At 47.9% G+C, this 24,770-nt stretch overlaps 1 long non-coding RNA gene and 1 pseudogene across 1 annotated transcript; one reads left to right on the top strand and one right to left on the bottom strand.

Annotated features, from left to right (window-relative positions):
• The first annotated feature begins 3,478 nt into the window (after positions 1–3,478).
• LOC149338967 (uncharacterized) lies at positions 3,479–5,144 on the top strand (annotated as a pseudogene).
• Positions 5,145–21,481: 16,337 nt separating this feature from the next.
• LOC149338966 (uncharacterized) lies at positions 21,482–22,764 on the bottom strand. The gene is made up of 3 exons (XR_016283771.1): positions 22,294–22,764; positions 22,012–22,177; positions 21,482–21,680 (listed from the first exon to the last, which is right to left on the bottom strand). It is a non-coding gene; the product is annotated as an uncharacterized LOC149338966 (long non-coding RNA).
• Positions 22,765–24,770: the final 2,006 nt, after the last annotated feature.

Genomic DNA, 24,770 nt, shown 5'->3' with positions numbered 1-24,770 from the left:
TCCTATTACATGCAGAGTGGCACATGTGCAGAGAGATGTGGGTGCATGCTTACAGAAAAGAATCTTCCGGCCCTATGAAATAACACTAACAACCGAATTGAGAGCCATTAACAGTGACATGGCCTCTCTACAGTTTGCTAAGCTGAAAGAAATGAAGATTAATGTCAATATACGTTGCATAGACGCATTTCAATTGGAAATGTGAAATACTTGCACATCAGAGGCAAGAGATAAAATCCTCAAACAGTATGAAAAGTTTAAAACTGCAAGTTACCAGGTCAACTCGCTGCTTAACTCGTATTCTGTGACTTTAGGAAATAAGGACTATAATGTGAGCAAAAATCTTAGCAGTTGTACGTGTAGTTTCTCCAGCCAGTATGGCTTGCCATGTGCATATATCATGACAGCCCGGTCATCTGCAAGACAAGGATTGTTCGATGAAGCATGCATCCCCGACAGATGGCGAAAGGAGCATTTCCTAAGCGAAAGCTGCACGACTGCCAACATTAACTCGGCAGTAACAAACAGCATTCAGGCACCTTCTTGTGTTAAGCTGGATACTCCGCAAGATATTCTGTTGGGTGCATACAGAACTTGAAACTATGGCTAATACTGTTGCCAACATTGCATCCATGGGTAGCGAGAAAGAAGCAGTGCAAAGCGTCTCGAACATTAAGGCAATTGCAAGGCAGATCGCTGGGACATATGCACAGCACAGTTAGACTAAAATAAAATTGCAAGGCTTAGCAAATCAAACAAGCAAGCATCACAAATACAGGAAATGATTCTGGGAGCACTAAGCATGCAGTACCTGTAGTTACGGCCATAAGAAGGCATCCTAAAAAAGTGAAGCGGGTGTTTTTCAGCGCATCATAATAGAACAAACCTGGCTACTGTTAAAGCCGATATGTTGAGACTCTACAAGAGTTACTCACTATATGACAAAGACCTACCGCATTTACCCGAATGTAACGCGAGTTTTTTTACCATAAACAGACGTGAAAAGTCACCCCCCGCGTTACATTCCAATACTAGGTATAAAAATGTTAAGAAAGGCACCAAACACTCATTATTAGGCTCGCTTAATGTGCCGCATTTACGTGCGTGTCGATTGACCTGCTCCTTCAAAGTCGCGCGCTCCAAATTCAGCGGTCAACCAATACGCGAACCACGCCAGGACGAGTCGTGAATGCGGTGCAAACGCGAAAAAGGCAGAGCAGACGACACCAACGAGAGTGTGCCAGCAACGAGTCACCTTGAAACATGGAGGAAAAAAATGAGGGAGCGCGACGCCAAGCGGCCAGCCTTCACAAGCCAAGCGCTCGTGCATGGCCGGTCTCTAGGGGGAGCGCGCAAGAGAAGCGCGCGCACCCCTCGAGACCGGCTGTGGCTCGCGAAGCCGATTCCTCTCCCGTTTTTTCGCTCTCCCAGTCAGTTCCTCTCCCGCACGCTATCAAGCTCCATGCGCTATCACGTGGCGTGGTCACGGGAGGACAGACTTTCTCCTTTTTAGTGCATTTTTACTTTTTACGAGTGGCTTCAAAACATCGCCGGTGACGTAGCGGTCCGTTTGGGCCACGTGATAGTACCACGTGACCTACGCCACCGATTCCTCAGGCAGTGCATAGCAGCGTTGCCATCTGGTGCAATTCGCCACCAGATTTCGAAAATTTGGTGAAATTTTAGACCTCCTGGTGTCAAAGTAGGCGAACTACTACACCAGACAAAAACTGGTGATATCTGGGAAAAACCACTCTGCCGAGACAACCAACTACCGACACTGCTCGTCCGCAGAAGGTGCAGGTTTTGCGAGCCAAAAAGGCGCGTGGGTAGCCCACTGCCGCCGCCTGAGTGTGGCAGCCTCAGTCTGCTGCGCTTTCAGCGAACTGCCCACGAGCTCCAGGAATTTGCTGACATTTTCACTTATTTCATCGTTTCCTAGGATGGGGCGCTTTTGTGCGAATCAATTGGTGTGGCTGGCGAGATTCCGTCGCCTGCCATGAGAACGCCCTGGGTGAAAAACCCTACAAAGAACTGGCATTGCATGCACTGGCCTGTCTTTCGAGCCCAGTGTCAAATGCGGTGGTAGAGCGGGTCTTCAGCCAAGTCACATGTGTGAAGACGAAGTACCGGAACAAGATGTCACTGAAAACTTTGGATGCCATTGTACGGATTCGCACAACGTTGGCCTTCAGGGAGATGTGCTGCGTGAAATTTGTCATCACAGACGATATGCTGCGCAGATTCCGTTCAGACGTCTATGACGCTAAAAGTGATGATTAAAGGCTAAACAAAATGATTCTATGTTATTAATAAAATGAGTGTTTGAAGAAGGCTGACTTTTGTTTTTTTAATGTAATTTTAGTTTCTGGTGAAATCTGGTGAAAAATTTATGAGGTTCTGGTATCGCCGCCACTTTCCAATCTGGCAACGCTGGTGCATAGCCGCATGGTCTGTGTTTCGACACGTTTCCAAAATGGAGTGCTCTCGCGCTTAGTATACCGCTGGCTTCAAGCGCAACGCTATTCTACTCGCCGAAAAAGTCGGTAACTCAGCGGCCGCAAGAAGCCTGGACATAACGAATCGACGATAAGGGGATGGAGGAAGCATCGCCAGGAGTTGTTCAATTGCAACAGTCAAAGAAAAGGTTTCCGTGGGCCCAAGAAAGGCTGCTTCCCGGATTTGGAGCGTCGTCTTGCGGACTTTGTTGGTGAACAACGCTCAGGGCTTCGTGGTGTGAGCATTGAGATGCTTCAGTGCAAAGCACGTGAACTTGCGCGAGACGCGGGTTTGGCGCCAAACCAATTCAAGGCATCGCGCAGCTGGATACAAAAGTTCATGCGAAGGGCCGGTTTTTCCCTTCGACGCACTACCTCAATTTGTCAGAAACTACCCGAGGACTTCGAGTCGAAACTTCTCGCATTTCAGCAGTATGTCATTGATCTCCGCCGCTCTACCAACATGCCACTTGGACACATCGGGAATGCGGACCAAACCCCCGTGTACCTTGATATGCCAATGGTTAGGACAGTGCACAAGTCTGGTGAACACGAAGTTCGGATAAGAAGCACTGGAAACGAAAAGAATCGCATAACAGTTATGCTCGCATGTTTGGCTGAAGGTCGCAAGCTCCCTCCCTTCATAATTTTTCGCCGGAAGACTACCCCGAAAGAAAAATTTCCAAACAACGTTGTCGTACGCTGCCACGAAAAAGGCTGGATGGACTCGGGACTCGTCATAGATTGGATTTCCAGCGTTTGGGACCGAAGGCCAGGTGCATTGCTGCATCCAGCATCAATATTGGTGCTGGATTCTTTTCGAGGTCACCTTACACCCGGCGTGAAAGAAAGCTGCAGCGTGACCGAACGCATTTGGTTGTTATACCGGGTGGAATGACGTCCATTCTTCAGCCCTTGGATGTTTGCTTGAACAAGCCGTTCAAGGATCGCTTGCGGCAGCTGTATTGGGACTGGACTGAATGTGGATCGACATCAACACCTGCAGGGAGACTGAAACACCCGAGTGCATCTACTGTTGCCCAGTGGGTTTCAGCTGCTTGGTACGGGCTGCCTCATGAAACCGTCCGCCGCGCATTTAAGAAATGTTCCATTTCAAACGCCCTCGACGGAAGTGAGGACGATCTGTTGTGGGAAACAACTAGTCTCAAAGAGGAGTCCAGCTCTGATGACGACAGCGACGGCGACATCAGTGGCGAGGATGAAGATAGGGCATAATTTGCAGGCACTGTACTTCAATAAAGCTGCTCTCGACTTTTCCTATAGTTTCCTGCGTTACATTCGTGTTCTATAATTTCGGTTCCTCGTGTTAAATACGTGTTTTCGCGTTTTTTGATCTTGCGCGTTCGCAAAGTCGACCCTCGCGTTACAATCGTGTTCTTTTTTTTCCCCGGTTTCGCCCTCGCAAAGTCGACCCTCGCGTTACAATTCGGGTCGCGTTACATTCGGGTAAATACGGTACATGATATTGTACGACATGCTTCACTGAAAGACAGTCATAAATATTGCCCTGTATTTGATTCACAAGAAATTTCCTCATATAGGAGGGTTTGAAGAGATTTTACTAAACAAGGGCTGCAGTTTTCTCAAGTGAAAGGCCCATTTGTTCATAACGGCCCAATTGTTTAAATCTTTCATACTTCCAACCCAGAGCACCGGCTTACTGTCACTATAGCAGATGCACCCTTAAGTACAGTATAAGTGTATGATTTTCTTGATCAAAATATTTCCCCTGATGCTATTAAACAGATCAGTCACATATTAAAGTTGTCATCTGCAACATTGACCATCTGCACCAAACCCGCACAAAACCAAGGCCTCACTTTAGACTGTGGCTTGTTTGCAATTGCTAATACGTATTACAAGAAACTTTCGTACATTATTTCTGATGGCCTGGGGTCATACTTCAAGGCCGTAGTAGTTCAGGAGCTTTACATGCCCCACACATTCTACACCATCATGACAGACGAGAGCCCAATCCCAGAGGCCAAGGCGCAGCAGCTGGACACGCTTGTCCGCTACTACTGTGCTAACGCTGAAAATGTTGTGGTGGAGCATCTCCAGTCCTTTCAAGTGGGCCATGCAAGCACTGATGAGCTGTTTTCCTGCACTGTGGATGCCCTCAGTGACGTTCACAAGAACATGATTACAGTGACGGCCCTAACGTAATGAAAAGCCTGAAGCGAAGGCTAAAGAAGGACGTGAGCCTTCACATGGTTGACATCGGTGAATGCGGCCTTCACAAAGTTCACACCACTTTTGCTACTCGGCTGGATATGTTCTGCGTGAAAGTGGAGTCTCTTGTAACTAATGCACACGAGTATTTCAAGTTTGCCCCGAGGCATGCGGATATGAAGGAGCTGCTGAATTATCTAGGACTGCCCAAACTAGAATTTTTGTGGCATGTGAACAGAAAATGGCTGACACTGCCTCCTAGTGTTGAGCAAGTGCTAAAAGTCATATGATGCCCTCACGGCACTCTTCACCAAAGCTGAAGAGCCAAGGTGTTCATCTGTGACGCACAGTCGTCTGTCATCTGCACTATGTGACAAAACAATGCGGGCAAAGTTGTTTTTCCTTCAAAAACGCTGCTTAGCAACCATCAAACGAAAAAAAGAAAATGTTTGACTCTGGGATGAAAGAACAGGAGGATTGTCCAGTGCCTCGCTCCTTGTGTGCTCTTGAAGGCAGCTGATGTCTGTTCGAAGTTCACGCAGACTAAATGTCTCCCCCTTTCTCTTGTGCAGATAAACAATGAGTGCCATCTGGGGACGAGACCTTCTGGTTGATTTCAGTTGGACCAGCCTGGCGGTGAAGCTCACTTGTGAAGTTGGCACGCGCTTTTAGAAGAAGGCTGAAATTCTTAGCGCCAGCGGGCCACATGCCGTTTTTTTCAGATGCTTGGTCTTATACCATGTTGCTAATGTGTCCTCTCGTCGAAACTTTGGCAAGCACTCACATTAAACTTGACCGGTAGAAAACCCGAATGAATTGTTGCTGTTTCGCTTTCTATTATCTATAGTCTTTTATTAACCGTCGCTGTCTGTCTGCTTACCCTTGTAACATAGTGTGTAGTGGACCCAACACTAGCCCCCTGGCTATGGGTCCAAATAATTTGAGTATTTCCTGTACACTGTGCGCAAAATAAAGAAAGAAAAGAAAAGCTTAGGTTGTTTGAATACTGCAGGTGTTTGCAGGCTAGGTACAGTTTCACTTCCTTGCCCTTCTGGCAAGTTAAATTTTGGGTCTAGGTTAGGCAGTGTAAATATAAGTGAGAATGCAACGTGTTGTGTGATTTCTGGCATGCCGTACTAGTAGTCTCAAACTTTAGTGGCAGGAAACCTGAAGCCATTAAAGGTCCATGCGCTGTCAAAAGTAATGAGCACAAAAGGTTTTACTGCTATATGGTAGGTATGCACTCAAGGCACAGTGGTCACCGTTCTGGGGTTCATGCAACAAGCACAGCAAAAGGGTACGGCGTGTGACTAATTGGTTAATCCCTCTTCTTCTGGCCTGCATTGCTGAAGCTGGGCATTGGCCGTCAAAACGGTGCCCATGACATCACATTGTTACAAAAATAAAATGAGAGGCCTGTGCTCATGCACAAGAGGTGGCGGCACCAGCGGCGCACACAGTAATGGCAGCGTACGCTAGATGACGCAAGAAGCAGCGGGCGGGAGAGCGTGCAGCGAGGGAGCCTAATCAACTCTCCCCCATCCCCTTATCCCCTGGGACAATACCTGCGGAGTTGGGGAGACCCCTTAAAAAGAGACCTGCTCGTCCCGTCCAGATCAGAGCAGCTTACTCTCAGAACGGCCAGGCTATCGGGACGAGAGCCGGCTCCGCCAGCTAGTCGTAGTGGTCGTAGTCGTACGCGTCGCCACCCCATGCGATGAGCGCGTAGTCCATGTCCATGACTTTGAATCTGTGACTCCTCTGTCGGACGAACTGCGGGAAACTTTGCCGAGGCACGACCCGCCAGGCACTGCTCCCCGGTCCGAAAGACCGAGTAAGACACGCTCGAAATCTCGAACGTAACAATATAATGTTTGAGTGGAGTACTTGCGTGTTTAAATCAAAGTTATTAGAAATATTCGTCTGCCACTACCGAGAGCCGAAACAAGCGGGATACGCAGCAATGGTTCCGGTCCATATGGCCTCCTCCTCTGGGTAAACGACTACTCCTTTCATGACGGACAAGTCGTTTACCCAGAGTAAGCGCAAATGTGCCACCAGAACCATTGCTGCATATTCTGCTTGTTTTGGCTCTTCGTAGCGACAGACGACGAATATTTCGGACAACTTCGATCTAAACACGCAAGTACTCCACTCAAACATTATTTCAACAAAAACAAACCACAGAATGCCGTCTCACGCGTCAGATTACAGCATATGCCAGCGGTGTAGCTGAAAAGAACCTTTTACAAGGTGCATCTAGCAATGCAATACACGAGCTAGTTAAAGATTTCGCCAGCTGTACTAGCACAACAAAATGCAGGGTGCATTTGTTGACGCTGCATAGCGAGTACAGATGTGGCAAGGAGAGCAGGGCTGCATTACAGAGCAAGAAACTTACCTCTGGTTCCACTTGCATCCATGCCACAACATCCAGTAAAGTTGACTAGGTGCTCATGGCCACATCCTCCGGCGGCTGAATGTCCTTGGGGCAGGTCGGGCTGTGCTTACCTTTGTGAACATCGCTGTCCTTGGGGCACACGCAGGAAAGGAAGGACGACATGCACAGGGAGGTTCCTCGAGTGCGTGCCCTGAAAAGATATTTCAAAATGTAAGACACCGTTCAACGAAAACAAACTTCCAAACATGAGCCAGCACACACACAAGGCAATGCTTAGGGGGCTTACCAAATTCTAGTTTCATAAGCGTTCTACTCAGCCTGTGTCATTTTTGGACTCTGAAGGGTGTCCTGAATAAATAAATAAATAAAAATAAAGTATTCATAGAGTTACAGTACATATTATACTGTTCTGTCTTTGCTCTAAGCAAGCTAGACAGAATAAAACAGGCAGTTGTGCCGCACCACCGCTGCCTCGATTCACCTAAGAGCCCGAGAAGTAGTCCTGCTTGTGTTCTCATGTGCACCGAGTTTGTTGGGCAGGTGGCTCCATCTGAACAGTACAGCCAGCTGTGACAAGTGCAGCGTGCTACTTTCAAAAATAAGAAAGATCCTCCAAAAGAGTGCAAGCTATTCAGAGAGGCAGCTGACGGAGGACCATTCGAAATGTTAAGCATTCTTGATCCTGCAAAATAATGTGTGTTTGTAAAGTGCAAATTTCCAAGTTTGGCTGAGCCTGAGGACACGGGTTCGATCCCGGCCATGGCAGCCAGGTTTCGATGCAGGCAAAACAAAGCAGCACTACGGTGTCCCTCATAGCCTGAGTCGCTTCGGGACACTAAAACCAAAACTAACATCTAAAAGTGCCTTATATGTGGTGTTAAGTTCTGCTGATGGCACTGAAATTATAGCAAGCTCCCAGTGTTGCTTCTGCACTGCTTTGTCAAGCCATCTTTACAGCCCTTTTCATCTAGTGTAAGACTGCGGGCCAAAAAGTGTGTGAAGCACTCATGATCCCATAAGGACTCAGTGCTCGATGTACATATCCACTTCCCATACTGCATGTTGCCATGGTCACAAAAGTGCTTTTGCTGTTTCACGAAAAGAGATTGGTTTATTGGTTTCTTGGGGTTTAACGTCCTGAAGCAACTCAGGCTATGAGGGATGCAGTAGTAAAGGGCTCCAAAAATTTCGGCCCCCTGGGGTTCTTTAACTAAAGTGCACTGACATCGCACAGCACATTCATCGAAATTCGGCCGCCGCGGCCGGGATCGAACCCGCGTCTTTCGGGCCAGCAGCCGAACACTGTAACCACTGAGCCACCGCGGCGGGGCTTCACGATAAGAGAACAGAGGAGAAGGTACAAAGGCATGTCAATGCATATCAAATCTTTTTAGCAATATGCCGGTTCCAAACAAGTTGCATTGTGACTGCAATGATGTGGAAGCATCAGTGAACATGTTCTGGCTAGCAGTGAGAAAGTGGTGGGTCATGTGTTGGGCACTCTGAATGATAAAACAAAACTATCCTAAACTTAAAGTGAAAATGAGTGCTGCGATAGTCGGCTCTAAAGCAAACTTAAAAGCCGCCAAACTAATGCCACTGAACCCAAGCAGCACACTCAAAATCTCCTTTTTGTTCCCTTTCACATTTCACTCTGAACACACGGGCTTCCTTGCCCAGAAGGTGTGGCTCACTTTCTCGTTGGCTAAGCTATAAAACAGCGAAGCAGTCACGATGAAATTCTTCCGATATTTTTATTCACATACAATATAGAGATCTAGAAGACTGCGTGAAGGGCTAGTTGGTATGACAGTTGTTGGTCTGCATTCAGCCCGAGTATTTCTCTCTTGTTCCATCCTTTTTTGGCAAGTTCTTGTTTCTAATACAATATAAGGGTTATGAAAGCTCGCCTTAAGGTATGTCGCCGCCTTTCAAAACAATCTTTTATGAAAAATTCGTAATTTTGTTTTTGATGTTTAAGCATCTTCTAACATTTAGAATTTTGCAGAAGAGGAAAAATGTATCTCTATCTTGTTCCAGTCAATAGTTTTTTTTTTTTTTAAAGCAGGCAAACGTTTCTGAAATTCAACCAATTTCTTAAACTGGAACTAGCTATTTCCGATAACCAACTTTCTACTTTTGTTTAAATTCTTCATATTAATTCATATTTCACATATAGATTCTTCAATGGTTTGTTTGCTATCTTCATAAAACTTAATGAATGAGGCGAAGCTGATCGCTGACATTTTTTCTCTGAGAACTGATGCATACTTGGAGAACAGGAACACACAACATCGTCTACTTGTGCATCTGCTACTGTGAACGTTACCCTTCTCATCACTTTCAAGTGGGGGACATTAAAGAGTGAACTTTTCAAGCATTTGATCAATGTCTGAAACTTTCGGGGCTTGTTTACATCACTGCTGGGGCCATCTCTGCCAAATTTTTTTATTCTGCTGGGAGGTTTCTTTGGACAATGGACCTCTGAAAATAAAGCAAGGTGATTTTCAACCTTTTCAGTCCATTTTTCTTGTCTCCTGTTCCTTCCAGTAAACTGCCAGCTTACGAAACCTATCATTCCAGTATTTCATGATATATTAATATTGTAGCAGGCTTTCTAGATAGACATTTTATGAGGAGCACAACCATGCGCTTTTTTTGTCTTTCTTTTTTTTTTGCATGCTAAAAAACGAGTTAATAAAAAAAGTGCAGAAATTAAAAACCAGTGCCATTCTTTAGGTGATGGAATTCTTCTAAAATATAGCAAATAAGCAAAATAGTTCCATAGTTGCATGCTATGGACATTCCTAAAGACACATGACAAAAATTGGGAAAATTATCTGGTGGTGGGAAAATTACCAGCGCTAATGCAGTCCACGTAGATGCAGCTACATAACTTTGGTTATGTAGCTGGATCTAATCTCCAAGAAATCACGAGCATGGCATTCACCGAATGCACTGTCACCAAGGCAGAAACCGCAGCGGCTGCAACAGCCATTCATCACGAGGATACCTAAAACCGAGAACTACACACAATCGACTCGCAAGCGGCATGTGGGCGCCTCTTAGCAGGAAGAATACATAAGAGGCTGCACAAACTAACAAACTCACTTGGAAAATCACCTGGATACCAGCGCATCCATGACTCAAGGGCAAAGAGGTTGTGGGTAGCATAGCTCAAGGACATACAAACTGATCAGGCTACACACAGACTCACACCGCATAACTAGACACTGTTCGTGTTGTTTTTAAGGCGAAAGCCTCACTTGCCCCACTTAGCAAAAACCTGTCTGTGTTTTGTGATAACACTTGATGGTAACCGTAAAAGATGGCATCCTAACGGAGACAGTCGGTGCATCCGAATGCAACCTGATTTGGCAGCTGGTGGGGGAGGAGAGCACGGGTGCAGGCAGAGGTAGGGCGGCAACTGCGCTCACAAAATTAGCGCAGCATTGCAGTGAGGGCTTACAGGTGGAATTTCAAACTGCGTGACATCGTGCTACATTACGCCGCAGTGTGCAGAGTAGAATGGGTGCAGCGGTGGCTTCAAACAGCCGTGTAGAGGTAAAACATTGCCAGCTGCATCACAATGCGATTCCCTCTGCCACGGCAGTTCACCGCAAATAGTCATAGTGGCCGGTTGTGTGTGATCGTGAACGACTGCATTCATGAAGTGAGCGGGCAGGCGGGCTTTGGCTTTTCAGGAGTGAGCAGTCTTAAGCTTCTCTGTTGAATTTCTGTACTCGTTTGTGTACAGCAGCCCACAAATGAGAATGAGTAAAAGAACAGGCATGCACATGTAATGTCAACTGAAGCTTTTACATGCCGTTCGTGTCCACCAATGAAATAAGCCAGTTATATGCCTTTCCTTTCCTCAAATCCAGTGGATGGTCTAGACTGTATGACAAGACTGGGAACTACATCACCTTACTTGCCTAGTACCAGCGGGCCCAGGTCCACATTTTTTTAATGCGCCTAATTTTGTAATTGTTTAAGAAAGGTAAATTAGCTAACTTTTGTATTGTTAACTCCAGTGCGAAAATTACTATGCAAAAATTGTACAGCATGTTCAGAAATGCTCCTTCCAGTTGTTTCCTTCATAGTTGCTTCAGCGTGGTTTCTTTTTTCCAGCTTGTATAACGCCTGCGAAATTACAAAACTATCATGTGACTATGTGCTCCCGCATCACAATCACAGCATGGTGAGCACTCTCAAATGCTCTCAGACTAAAGAAACTTAAAAGAAAAGAAAGATGAAGAAGAAGAAAGAAAGATTAAAGAAGTCACCGCAACTATTCCGAGATCAGCACAGGCACCTTGCTTGCTAAGAATTATGGCGCCAGTTACTCAAAATTAAGAGTAAAACACAAAAACGACACCGGCAACATGGTGCGCAGTGCCTGTACTCTGAAAAGTGTCTCCCCAACAGGACCCGTCTATGTCATGGATGGATGCTAGAAATGTCCCCTTTGAAATCGGGTAGTGGCAGAAGCCACTACGCTTGGTATTCCTTTTCTACTGTATTTCTCTAACCAATTTGTCAAATTGAACGCCTCTATACATAAAATAGCCATATTGATTTTACATTTGACCAATATTTAATCCTGAACTGATCCATACGTCATCACCCTGCTTTTGAGCCACCAATCTTTCAATCATTTTTGGCTAATGTCTACCACAGGTTCATTAACATTACCTTTGTCGTCTCTAAACCCTAGGGCCTCAGGGAGAATGAATGTGCCTATATTGACATCTGTATGGATACTGCCACATTTTAGTAAAATATGTTGCATTCTCTCTATGAATTTACCACACACTGCACATGTGTCATCGCCTAGGTTAAATTTCTTCTTGTAGCTGCACGTCCTAGCCACCCTGATTTCACTTCACTTTCACTGTCTCTTTCATAAATCAATTTTTTGCTAATCTGCCTTTTCTATTTTCTGTACAGGTCTAGAGTCTCTTTTCTCCATTCTCTTTTGACCTGTCATTTAATGACTACATAAAGTCTGTGCCCCCGCTGGATATGCAGAGTCATGTGACACCAAAGGAGATGTACAGCCCAGGTCATGGCTACCTGTGTTTCATACACAGCAATCAACGCTGCCAAGACTAGTGTGCCTGTTCGCGCAGGCTAAGTCAGTGCCCCAAAAGTAGTTTGCCATACAACCAAAGTGAGCATAGTTGTGATGAATCTCAAGTACCGTAACTGGCAACTTCCTGCACCTTGTTCTACCTCGTACCACATTTTTGTCCTGTGACTCACTGAGACTTCATGAAATAAGAATGACATGTGGCAGCATTATATGCGGCTGGTAAGGGGAATCGCTAACTCCATCAGTGCTTGAAAAGTAGTTCACACTGTGTGAAAATTAGAGCCAGAGGCTCGGACAATGAGCACCTCAAAGCTTCGACCATGATTCTTAATGCTAGCCGCGAGAACGGCAAGCATGGAATCACGTCGTTTGTTCTGTTGAGTGTGTTTCACTGCCACATTCGGACACTGCTGTAAGCTTTCATGTACAGCATATATATATTAGAAGCTCCGTTACATGTATATTTACACAATGACGAGATAAAACAACCACAAAATTTTGCATCCGCACTACTGCAGCCTCTGCAGCGCAGACTGGTATGCATGAAAAGCAGAATGAACGGTACTGTAGAGTTCGCGCTAGCCCACGCGCCTGTCGGCTTCGTAAGCGTTCCATAATACTATGCGCGGATACACGTTGACGTAGCCCCTTCATACGGCTTCTGGAGGTGGAGCTGACCTCTAAGATGCAATTACGCCAGCCACGAAGCGCCGCCAGTCGGTCTGCTAATTGACAACTTGCATAATAATGAGCGCCCTCTACAATTTTCCAACCAAACACCCTCGTTCACAGACGGCAATCTCGCATTCTTTTTCGAAAAGGGAGGGGAGAGATGTCCCTTTATCTGTATGAGAGGGAAATTGTTCAAAGGACACAACAGAGCTTGGGCGTGAACGCGAGCAGCGGGTCGAGACAGGTACTCGTCAAGGGAATGCATCATTGTAACCTTTGCACAACTTTTCTTTACACTCTATCTCGAAAGCTAGTAATGTCCGGAGGGGCTTCAGGTTCGCGCAGAGTAGGGGGCAGCCCTCCTCACCTTTTCAAAGAAGGATACAGTGGAGAGCAACTGCCTCATCTCCCCTCGCGCTAACCCCTTCATGCTGCAGGGCAGGAAGCGAAAGCGTGTCTGTGAACGAGGGTTTTTGGTTGGAAAATATCTTCCTGTAAGTCAGCTTTCCTGTAATTTTTCAAGTTGTCAATTTGGAGATTTTCACAAAGTCGAGCCACGATATGGCGGCGCCGCGAGAACGGCGAGCATGGAATCACGTCGTTTACTCCTTTGAGTGTGTTTCACTGCCACATTCGGACGCTGTTGTAAGTTTTCATGTACAGCATATATATTTTAGAAGCTCCGTTACATGTATATTTGCACAATAACGAGATAAAACAACCACAAAATGTCACTCGCAACGGAGCAAAGGGCGCGATTCCGCCCGCGCCCGTTCTCAGAACTGGAAGAGAGAACGACACCAACAATGCTGCTGTGGAAAGTCGAGCATTCTAGCCGCCTTCGCGCCTCCCCAAATCATATGGCAGTTGTTGCCACCGTTTGTGCGCAAAGGTTTAACACGGCCCTTCTCATGAAGGGCCGTGTTAAACCTTATGAAGGGCCGGCTCTCTCTTTCGAGAGAGCCGCGCAAATGGCTTCGAGGTAAGGCAGATACAAGAATAACAACAGAGGCCCACAGCGCCATCACCAAATCGACTGCGCACTTTAAATGCTGCGTCGTAAAGACAAAACTTCTCTCAGTCACTCAATCGCGCGGCGAGTCATGCTTTTCAAATGTAGCCGACATGTGGTCGATCACCGGCCGTTGTCTTGACACATACAACTTGCGTCACCGATAAATACGCCCGAAACTGGGAAAAGCAGAGTGAAAACAACAGTCAACGCGGTCACGAACATAACTATGTGGTATACATGCTATGCATAAATACCTACTTACTGCTACACTCCGCGGGCGTTGCCGGCGTATGCGTTTTTGTCGCCCGCGCATGCTGTGCGTCCAGCATCCGTGTCGCACATTGCTCCAAAAAGTTTTTGACGAAGTCAGCGGAGTACCCACCAAGCCTTTCACTGCAGCTTCGTATGCCATGTCAGATCGAGCAGCACCTCGAATGCACAACAGAAAGGTGCTGGCACAGGCGCGGAACCCCACGTCTGAATAAAACGCGCGCGGGAAACGCACGTGCGCGCAGCTCCCATCAACAATGACGCGGCTATGAATGGCTTGAAGTTCAGCTTCGGCTTTGGAACCAGAATACTAGATAGATGATTGTTAATAAATTACTCTTTGATTCGGGCGACAGGCTGCGTCACGCAGTCCATAATTTCTTCTTTAACTTTTTTTCTCCTCTTATTTGTTTTAAAATATCTAGTTCGACCATGGTAGAAGGAAAAAAAATTAGCTGCGGTTCAACCACTGCTGAATCAGGCTACAGAGCGAAAGGAAAAGAACTGAGGAGGGAGTGTCCGGCGACAACCTTGAAGCCTAGTCTTAACAAGTAAGGATATAGTAAAAAAAAAGAGTGTTTGTCGCCTCCATGGACGAAAACAAAAAACTAAGGAGGGAGCGTGACGCCACGCGGCCAGCGTTCGCAAGCCGAGAGTTTATGAAGCCGTTTTCTCGCTCAGTTTTTCTCTCTCCCAGTCAGTCCTTTATGTTTTGATTCTGGTATGGTTTAGTGCGCGGTGTGTGGCGCGGAGCGTCCACAACTTCCTCCATGGTCCCCAACAAGGAGGTTGATCTACAGTTAGTCTGCCGTGCTAATCCGCGAATGCGCGCGCGCAGCAGGGCTAGATTTTACCGCACGCTATCACGTGGTGTGATCACCATCATCATCATCAGCCAGACTACACCCACTGCAGGGCAAAGGCCTCTCCCATGTCTCTCCAATTAACCCTGTCCTTTGTCAGTTGCCGCCACTGTATCCCCGCAAACTTCTTAATCTCATCCGCCCACCTAACTGTCTGCCGTCCCCTGCTACGTTTGCTTTCTCTTGGAATCCACTCCGTTACTCTGTTTGGTGCGATCACGGGGGAGAAACTTTTTTTTTTTACTATATCTTTACTTGTTTTTTACTGTATCTTTACAAGGTTGTCGCCGGACGCTCCCTCCTCAGTTTTTTTTCCTCCACGGTCGCCCCCGTGATCACGCCACATGATAGCGTGTGGTAAAATCTAGCCCCGCTGCGCAACCTCCTTGCTGCAGGTCATGGAGTTTTTTTTCCTCCATGCTGTAGGCGCTCCGCGCCACGGGCCGCGCATACGCGCGCACTAAAACATACTAGGGGTGCGTTCCAATACTCTAGACGTCCGACAAGACGTCTAGTGTGACGTCTAGGAAGCCGTCTACATGTCTACATATTGGAACGTGTCCACTTCACGCGCCGCCTTGCGCATATAAACTGAACTAACATTTATCGCTACCGCCTCAGCAGACGATTTCACCTGCTCACCTGTATAGCAGACGATCTCACCCGCACGATTTCCTCTCGCGCGATTCACAAATATAATCGTCGGTCTACAAAGACGGCTTTATTTGCCGCCAGTTTCTATAAAAATCAACTTAACGGAATGACTGACACTTGAAAGATGGTGTGTCTCCGGGCTCCAGTGACCGCGAAGATCACGGCTCACTCAGCTCTGACTGCGCCAACTGCTCCGCCATATTTAGACAGGAAGTTAGCCTGCATCGATGTGGACTTCGGCGAAGCAGTCTTCTTGGACGGCTTCGTGAAAAAATGGAACGCGTCTCAAAATGGCGGCTGTCCGGCAAGACCTATGGGCAAGACGTCTAAGTATACGTCTACTCGGGAGTATTGGAACGCACCCTAGAATCAAAACGTTAAGGACTGACTAGGAGAGCGAGAAACTGAGGGAGAAAACGGCTTCATATTAGCTCTATGGGCTTCATAAACACTCGGCTTGCGAACGCTGGCCGCGTGACGTCACGCTCCTTCCTCAGTGTTTTTTCCTCCGTGGTTATACCCATGGAAAAAGAAAAACTAGGAGGGAGCATGACGTCAGAATCTTGAAGCCTAGTCATAAAAAATATAATGGGAAGCGTCATGGGAAATAGGCCCTCACGTGACAAGGCAGCGGTACTTCTTAGCAGGATTTCGGTTTCGGTTTGCCTCTCTCGCTGTGTTGTGTCAGATGACCAGCACGGCTGCGCTCGCAATTTGAGAAGCGCACACAGGCCATGGAGCTTGGAGATTTGTATGTGCCGAGAGGCCAGTGCCTCAGTGCGCCCGTGTGTTTCGCGAAGTGCGGCTGGGTCGCGTGAGCTGCGCAATGAAATGCTGCGTGCCGGGGTGCAGGATCCGTACGGAAGAACGCCGTCCTCAGGGACTAATCACAAACAGAAAATTCTTGCTTCACTAATGGCAGCGCCTGTCAGGTCGCAGTAACAAAAGCTGCATTATTCTATAGGACGGTATCTGCCGTCGTCCCAACAAGGGCTGCCAGTTCTCGAGCAACGGCGTGAGCCTACAGCACCGCGTCAACTCCGAGAATCGGCTCCGAAACCGACAAACAAGCTAACGCCGAGAGCCGGGAGACCCCGCGCAGGGGCCGGCACTCTCTCGACAGCGAGAGAGAGAAATACTTTACTGCTGCATTTCACGTCGGAACCGCGCGTATGTGCGCGAGCGTATTCGGCGCGACTTGTGCCTCGAAAATAGGGGAGAACGGCGGGCCCATGGGCGGGCCGAAGTCCGCCTGCCCGAGAAATAGAATCTTGCACAGCGCGCCGGAGCGCTCGTTAAACGTCCGTCCGCTGTGAGCGCTCTGGAAGCCACTGCGCCCTTTTTTAGAGGCTCTTTTCCTTCGCCTATTCGCGAGTTCTCTGCTTATAGCATGCGCTGAAATAAACGCTCCGCATGTGTGTATAACGACGAATGGAATTCCTTTCCATTCTCTTTATGAACCACAGTTGCACAGTGACAAGGTTGCGGCCGCACGCCGCTGGGGAAAATTCTGAATTCTAGCGACATTCAAAGCGGGCATGAGCAATTTGTGTTTCTAGCAAGACCATGAAAACGCCTCTTCACGTCGGTACTGGAGTACCGTACACGTGTAGCGTACAGCGACGTTAGTTCAAATGCGCAGTGCCCACCGACGAACCCTTTGATGAAAAGTTTACCTGCAGTTTTCTACAGTGCACCCAAAAACTCAAGAGTGTAATCAACAGAAATATTGAGACGCGGAGCCTTCAGACAACCTAGAGCTCGGTACGCATTCCGCCAAAGTTGCAAAACAGGCGCTGCGTTTCTGCGCTACATCGGAGCATGGACGTTCACTAAAGAGCACCGCGATCCAAGCTGGTTGGCAGTCTGGGGACTCTGGAGGGCATATATTTCCCAAGACAGTGCGCAAAAGGGCCCTCGGCAGCGGTGTCAGAGGAGGATGGCTTGCAGAGGCTGAGCACGTGACGTTATGCTCCCTCCTAGTTTTTTTTTCCTCCATGGTTATACCCTCCTTGCATCGTACCATGATGGTACTAATGGTACTTAACTATGAATAGATCGACGATGCGACCTCGCAAAGGACGACTCAATGAAGATGATGATGCGGCCATGCCCTTTAGAACGGGTGCGCAGTACGTATACATGTACTCAGGCCAACTACAAGGGGAAAAAGAGAATAAAAAAGAAAGAGGGGCGTTATAAAACTTCAAGACAGCGAACATACAGGGAAGGTATGTAGAAGTTAATTCTCTACTTTACATTCATAGATCCCTGGGAGTCCTCGTACCTCTCCTGATGCCACTGCCCTGTGATGGCAGGTGCTTCCAGCTGTGGGCCGTGCGCGGCCCAGCGACCAGTCATTAATTTAACAAACTGCCACCTGCCACGGGGGGCAGTTTGCTCACTATCCGGCGGGCACGTTATGATAACACCGCAAGATCTCGTAGGTGGTCCACCTGCATGCATCCAAGGTTGCGCTCTATAAGGAGCAAGCGCCAGCGCCATATACCCGCGATTTTTGGCTCACACCACCGACGCTGACACTGGATTTTCTGGAGAACGGAGCTTTCAACGCTATCCTTTAAAAAAGAACCATCTCTAACGTTCCCGAAGGCACGCACGCTTGTAGACGCATTCCAGCGCAGTGCCCCGGACGCGCGCCCCGGACCTCCTCGATTGGGACCTCGGGGAAGTGTCGCGCGCGCGGACAGACATTCGATAAAGTTCGAGACTTCCCGAGAGGACAGGGGGAGGGAGACGTAGCTTAAAATGTGCTGTGACGCCTCCTCCCACTTTCTGCACCCTCGCCTGCTTGTGACTGAAAATTTAGAAGTGGGTTATATAGGAACGTGTTGCATCTTGTTATGCGGTTCTAGCTCAGGCTTCGCGCATCGATGTAGACAGGCCCCCGCTCTCGGCAAGCCGAAGAGCAAGCTTGGAGCTCGAGCGTTACTTCTATGGCAGCTTTGTAGCTGAATGCGTAGCCCCTGTTTCTTCTCTGCGTGTATTTGTATATGCACAATTTCTTAAGCGTTCTAAAAGCCCTAGTTCCTCTGTCAGTCCGTGTGTCATCGTCCGTCCTTCGTCTGGCAGTCTGCTGCGAGCCCAACGCCAAATAAACGAGCACCTCGAAGGAAACGAGACGGGAAGAAGGAAGAACCTATCATCTTTACCGGCGCAGTCGGCTGGATTTGGATACCAACGGCACTACGCAAGAGCCGGCCCGTTACATAAGCTGGCGCAACGTCCTGCTGGGCTCATCGGGATTCCCGGTCACTCATGGCGGAAACGGAACCTTAGACGCACTCAAGGGACCCAGGGACCGCAAGGGGTGGCTGCCCGAAGCACCAAAATCAGGGGGGGGGGGGGGGGCGCAGCGAGGAACAACGCTGCGAGAAAGGAGCAACTGTTGCTCAGGTTGCGTCCGTTGGCGTGCGTGGCTCAAGCATTAGGAGCGGGCGGTGCGTGGTTTAGACGAGTGGCACGGGGTAGGAAGCATACGAAGGGAACTGGTAAGACTAGCGAAATGTAGCGACATAGGTACGAGCTGAAGATTCGAGAAATGAAGTCAGGAGCCGAAAAGGCTAGCAGAAGCAGAAGCCCGAAAGACAATAGCAATAGCAGAAGCAGAAATCCGAAAGACAGTTGAGGAAACCAGGAGAAGGCAACTTGAGGCCGAGGAGCGCATCGCCCTGCAAAATTTCCAGGCGTGGTCAGTGAGTGACAGGCAGACCCCTTTAGGTTGAGACCTCGATGAGCGCGTGCAGTCAAGCTTAGGCTTCGTCGTGTTGTGCGCTGAGAGCCCAGCGGCGCCTTACGACGTGCTGAGCGGAGATAGCGAGCACGATGCGACTGCCCAGCCTAGATTGGCGAACGGCGAGGAGGAGGAGGAGGAAAACTTTTATTTCTATTTACAGTGAGAGGTCGATGGGGCGAGACGGAAGGGCCCGCCCCTTACAAACACTAGGAGGGATCCCTAGTCCGGGATCCCTGTAGCTTCCGCAGCGACCCAGGCTCTAGCTACCAATGCCTGTTGGGCATGGAGTTCGGAGCAGCCGCGCAGGGCAGCTTCCCAGTCCTCTCGAGTGGGGTGGAGGTGGGGTGGGTAGGCAGGATTGGAAGGGCATGCCCACACCATGTGGTAGGTGTCCGAAAACTCCTCCTCACAGTGTGGGCACGCGCCCGAGAAAGAAGAATTGAAGTGCTTAAGTACTGCCGGGCACAGTACAGTATTGGTATAGAGGCGGGGGAGCCAGCGCTCCTCCACCCTGGTGAGGCCTGCCGGACATCGGGAGAGCCATGTGAGAAGCTACCACGCACGCCGAAACTGAAAAGACGCTCCCCGGTGCGTTTGGAGTGTTTAGTCGATCGAATGTTGCACGTGAGACGGCGACCTTGATAGAGTCAGTAGTTACGGGGCGACGCAGCGGGTGTGGATCGATGCTACCTCGTGCAAATAGCCAGCTGAGACGTTACCTGACGGATCGAGTGGATCGGATCGCGCGGACGAAGCGACGCTGGTTAGAAAACTGAACGACGCGGTAGACACCTTGGCAGCCCTAGGGATGGAAGCACCCGCACGCGACAGGACATCTGAGCCACTGCACTCCACGAAGTTGCGGACCTGACAGAAAGTGTGAGGCGGCTATGCAGGCTGAATCCCTCTATGTGCCGCGGAAGGTGACGGAACAGAAATAGCGGTGTCTTCGATGACACTACCGAACTCAGGTAAAGCGAGTCATTCATCAGAGAGAACCACACAGGCTGGAATCGCGAACGGCACTGCCGCGACAGAGCTACTCACGACCGCAGGCGATGTGTTGCCCTAGATGCTCTGCGACGCGCATGGAGGAAAAAATGTTCTGTTATGCAGTCTGTCGCTTTCTGTAGCAGCGAACCGTTCTGGACTTGTACTGCCTAGGGCTTACTATGCACCCGCTAGTAGTGAAATATTTCTGGGAGAGTCTCTTGTCCCTATAATGTGACGAGAAAGGTGCCGTTGTTCCCCATACGACGTGAAGCTAACACTGCATGTGTTGATGGTATTAGATATCTTGCTACCGTCTCCGGGGGATCAGGTATAGGTTCCATAGGGCGCATAGCTGAATGCTGGGACCCGACGCAAAGTATGTCTGAACCGGTAGATACTCCTCTGGTGCAAGTGGTATCTGCATTACTGTGCAACTTGTTCACGTGTCATCAAGGGCGGTTAAGTGTTCAGCGACGCTGTTAGATGTCCTCTTACTCGCATAGCCCTGCCCACGAAACACAAAAAGCGCTAATAGACGTCTAAAAAAAGTCTCGGAAAACAAAGCTTGACATCTAGAAGTTTCATCTAAGCAGTGTTTTAGACTTAGACGTTTACTAGCCCTCTATTAGCTCTGCTAACGCTACGCTTGTATACGGCTAGAAAACTTCTGAGGTAGAACTTTTCTAGAATTTTTTTAGACGTTCCTTTTTTTTCCGAAATGGGTGCCTGTAATATCTTACGCAATTCAAGACTGATTTGTAGTGCCGCCTTTAAACCCTCAAGCTTTAAAAATGTTATAGTTAATTTTTCTGGTATACACTCAAAAATGAACTCAAAGCTGATTTGCAATGACCCGAACAATAAGCCCACAGATGTATGGCTGTAGTAATGAGCCATAAATGCATGTGTTAGCACACTTTTCAGTCACTGCGTTACTCTTTATTGAATTCAGTGCATACACCCACGCAAAAAAAAGAAAGAGACCAGGAAATTAATGTTAGAAGCCATGAAGGAGGTAGCTTCACTGGTTTGGCTGACATTACAACATTACACTTGGATGGAGGGAAAGTGTCGAGCAGCAACCAATTGTTAAATAAAAAATTCATTCGGCCCCAGGGCTTGTTCACAACGGATGTGTTGATGATCAAGTTGCTGTGATGTGGACGGCAATGAAGAGCTCGCTAGGTGTTCCAAACATCGCTTTTCTTGCAAGGAGGATGCCAACTAGACGGTAACAAGGGGAAGTCAAATGCAGCTCTGTTCAGCAGCCTGCAGAAGTGAAAAATATTAGAGTAACCAAAAGCACAGTCAGTGAGGTGCATGTGGAATGGCCATTGAGGAGTCGGAAGCAAATAAGACCAGGAAATGGCAAGGAGTGACAGCACAGGCAATAAAATAAGCTAACCAAAAACATATATGCATATGATGTCATTGCAAGCGGCATTTCAGCAGAGTGCTACGGCTCACCATAAACAGAAGCAAAATTCAAACAGCGTGCATGGACACCAAGCAGTCAATAGCAAGTGCACTGCCTTACTGTGATGCACACTGTACTCACAGAACCTCCTAAGCTGCATCTTGCAAACAGGCTTTCTCTTACCTGCAAGATGTGGCTGAATCAAAAGTGGTTGATGGTTGACATCTTGCACCGTCGCACGAAAACATAGCAGAGATGCTGCTGTCCTGGTAATACCTGCATCACTTCAGTATACACAAGAGATGGGTTAAATCTTGGAACTTTCCTTGACAGCCACACAGGGGCACATCTGAAAGATAAGACAAATAAAATTGTGTATGTATAAGGTTCCTAACACTGCATTGCCAAACAAGCCCTTTCTAATCTGTACGATGAAGCTCAAACAGCGGGCAAGAGATTACTTACACCACTGCACAAGAAGCATTTGTCCAGATTCCCACCTCAGAACTGAAACAATCTCCAGGCCAAGTTTTCTGAACAACCAAGTACAAGGTGCTGCGATTAATTTGCGTGAAACTAGACCAGGTCCTTGCTCCTCCGGCCAACAGTTGGGGTTCTAAAGGACAAACAAATAATGGGGCTTGTGGAATGAACATTAGCAAACAGCCTAGACCTATACAAGAAATCGTGAGGTGAAAGAAAAGGTGTCAGCTGCAAAGCGTGCTTGCCAAAAATTGAGAATTTGAGCAGGCAAGGAGGTCCTCTGGAAACCTTTGTTGAACAGCCTTTACCCAAAACGAAATGCACAGAGTGAAGCAGGGACAACGCCAGCTGTGCACGACGCAATGGTTTTCCAAAAAATAAAAGCTGCCATGCCTGCAAAGAGCCGTGGTACTCCACTGCACTGTCAAACAGCCTGCACACATACAGAGCAGCACCACTGAGTAAACTACTTTTGTGCCGGGGCTCTCAATCGTAATGAAATAAAAGCTTGACGCAGTTAAGATAACCAAAAACTGAAGGCACAGCGCACGAAGGACAGGACAGGTCCTTCGTGCGCTGTGCCTTCAGTTTTAACAATGTACTAACTAGCCCAAACAAATACCTTCCCAAGCAACCACCGATATCCTTCGGACGGCCTACAGAGGTCTGTTTCGGATGTTCTGTACGTCCGCTGAATATCCGCAAACAGCCGGTAGACGTCCGTCGGCCGTCCGAAAGGTGGCCAAAGGTATACGGTTCGCCCGCCGACGGACGTCCAGTTGAGTACGTCCATTGACGGATCTTCCTCGAATATTCGCATATATGGTGCATGCGTGCTTTTTTCACTCCGCGCGATGCAATAAAACCAAAAACAATTTGATGCATAGCACGCATATTTTATTGTGGTTGATAATACATCAGCAGAGCAATGGGTTATATTCGGAAAATTTCTTAAATGTGACTCTTCAAATGTGGCAAGCTTGGGACACACATCCGTAATCTTCCCACTCACAGGATTTCTGAAATAAAAAGAACGCGGCAAACATCAGTCATGTGAAATAAATGGCACAATGCAGCAGCCCAAGTAAAAACATATTGGAATCAATTAATAGAAGTGTTTAATGCTGCAAGTATAAAAGACTTTAACAAACACCTCAATAAGTATAAGGCAATAACAGCTCTCACTTTTCCACACCATATTTGACAATGTATCTGTTCTTTATTTATTCTCATGGGCCTTAAGGCACTAACCTGCGCAGCACTGTACGCGACTGTGCACAGAAAGCCGCAAAGCTTCCGTTACGAGCCACTGCGAACTACACGTGCTTCCTATGGTCTGCCTTTCGCGCGTTGTCACTCTTTATATAGGCACAGTGAACCTAGCGATGCCCTAAAAATTAACAAGATGCTAAAATACTCCGTCCCGCAACTTAGAAGAAGAGTGGGAATTAGCCGCGCGAGTTGAGGGCTCCCGCAGCTGTGTGATGTAGGCTCCCGAAAGTGCGAGAACAGCACACACTTGTGGAAGCCATCTCCTCGCGCTTACTGCTCCCACTGTCCTGTGAACGAATGTTATATGAGCATGCATTGTCCTAGAAGCAAGTTCCAAGAAGTGTACTGGATACATACCTTCGTAGGCAATCCCATGTGCACTAAGCCTTCTTTAAACCAAGGTCGACGCAGTACGGGATTCCGGTGTTCCACAAGAGCTTCAGGCGCTTCCCGTATCTTTCGAATTGCTTAAGTTACATGCTACTTTCGTCTACAGACCGAACAAAGCCACACATTATAATAACAGAGCTATAAAGCTCTGCGCGACAGCACTACGCAGCAAATCAACAACAGCGCAGCGCTACGGAACCGTACTGATGGATTGGATTGGACTGACCGCGAACTGACATCTATGATGATGGTGATAGCAGAATGCACGGGAGTTTTGATACTTACGAATGGTTTCAATGGCAAGTTTAGCTAGCAAAACGGTGGACATGTCGCACAACTCCACTAATTTGCAGAAGTTTTATAAATATAAAACTAGTCATTAGTTCTTGCAAAATTCTGTAGCACCTGCTTCTCCTCTTAGATAAATTTAGCTCGTTGGCGGCTCTTGCACTGCAGGTAGGAGTGGAATCGCACCAATTTACAAACATCTTCGCGTCAAACCCTCCAACTGATGTAAATAAAACAGTATACATACACGAAAGACGCGAATTTTCTGTGAAATAAAAAACGTCCATACTCATGGCCTGGGAAAATACTCAGCCTTACATCCTTCGGACGTACACCTCGTCTCTCATGCGGATATACAAAAGTGGACACTGTCCGTACGTCCGGCTGATGTACGAATACGGATATCCGAAATCGGATTGCGTTCGTACGTCCGATGGACGTCCGATCTCGGCAAAGGACGTTTGGATCTAGCTCGTACGTCCGACGGATATCTGTGGTTGCTTGGGTTA

Source organism: Amblyomma mixtum, chromosome 6, assembly GCF_055824585.1.
Source record: "Amblyomma mixtum isolate Tamu chromosome 6, ASM5582458v1, whole genome shotgun sequence".
Lineage (NCBI taxonomy): Eukaryota > Metazoa > Arthropoda > Arachnida > Ixodida > Ixodidae > Amblyomma > Amblyomma mixtum.
Note: the sequence above shows the minus strand (reverse complement) of the source record. Positions and strands in the feature narration are given on the sequence as shown.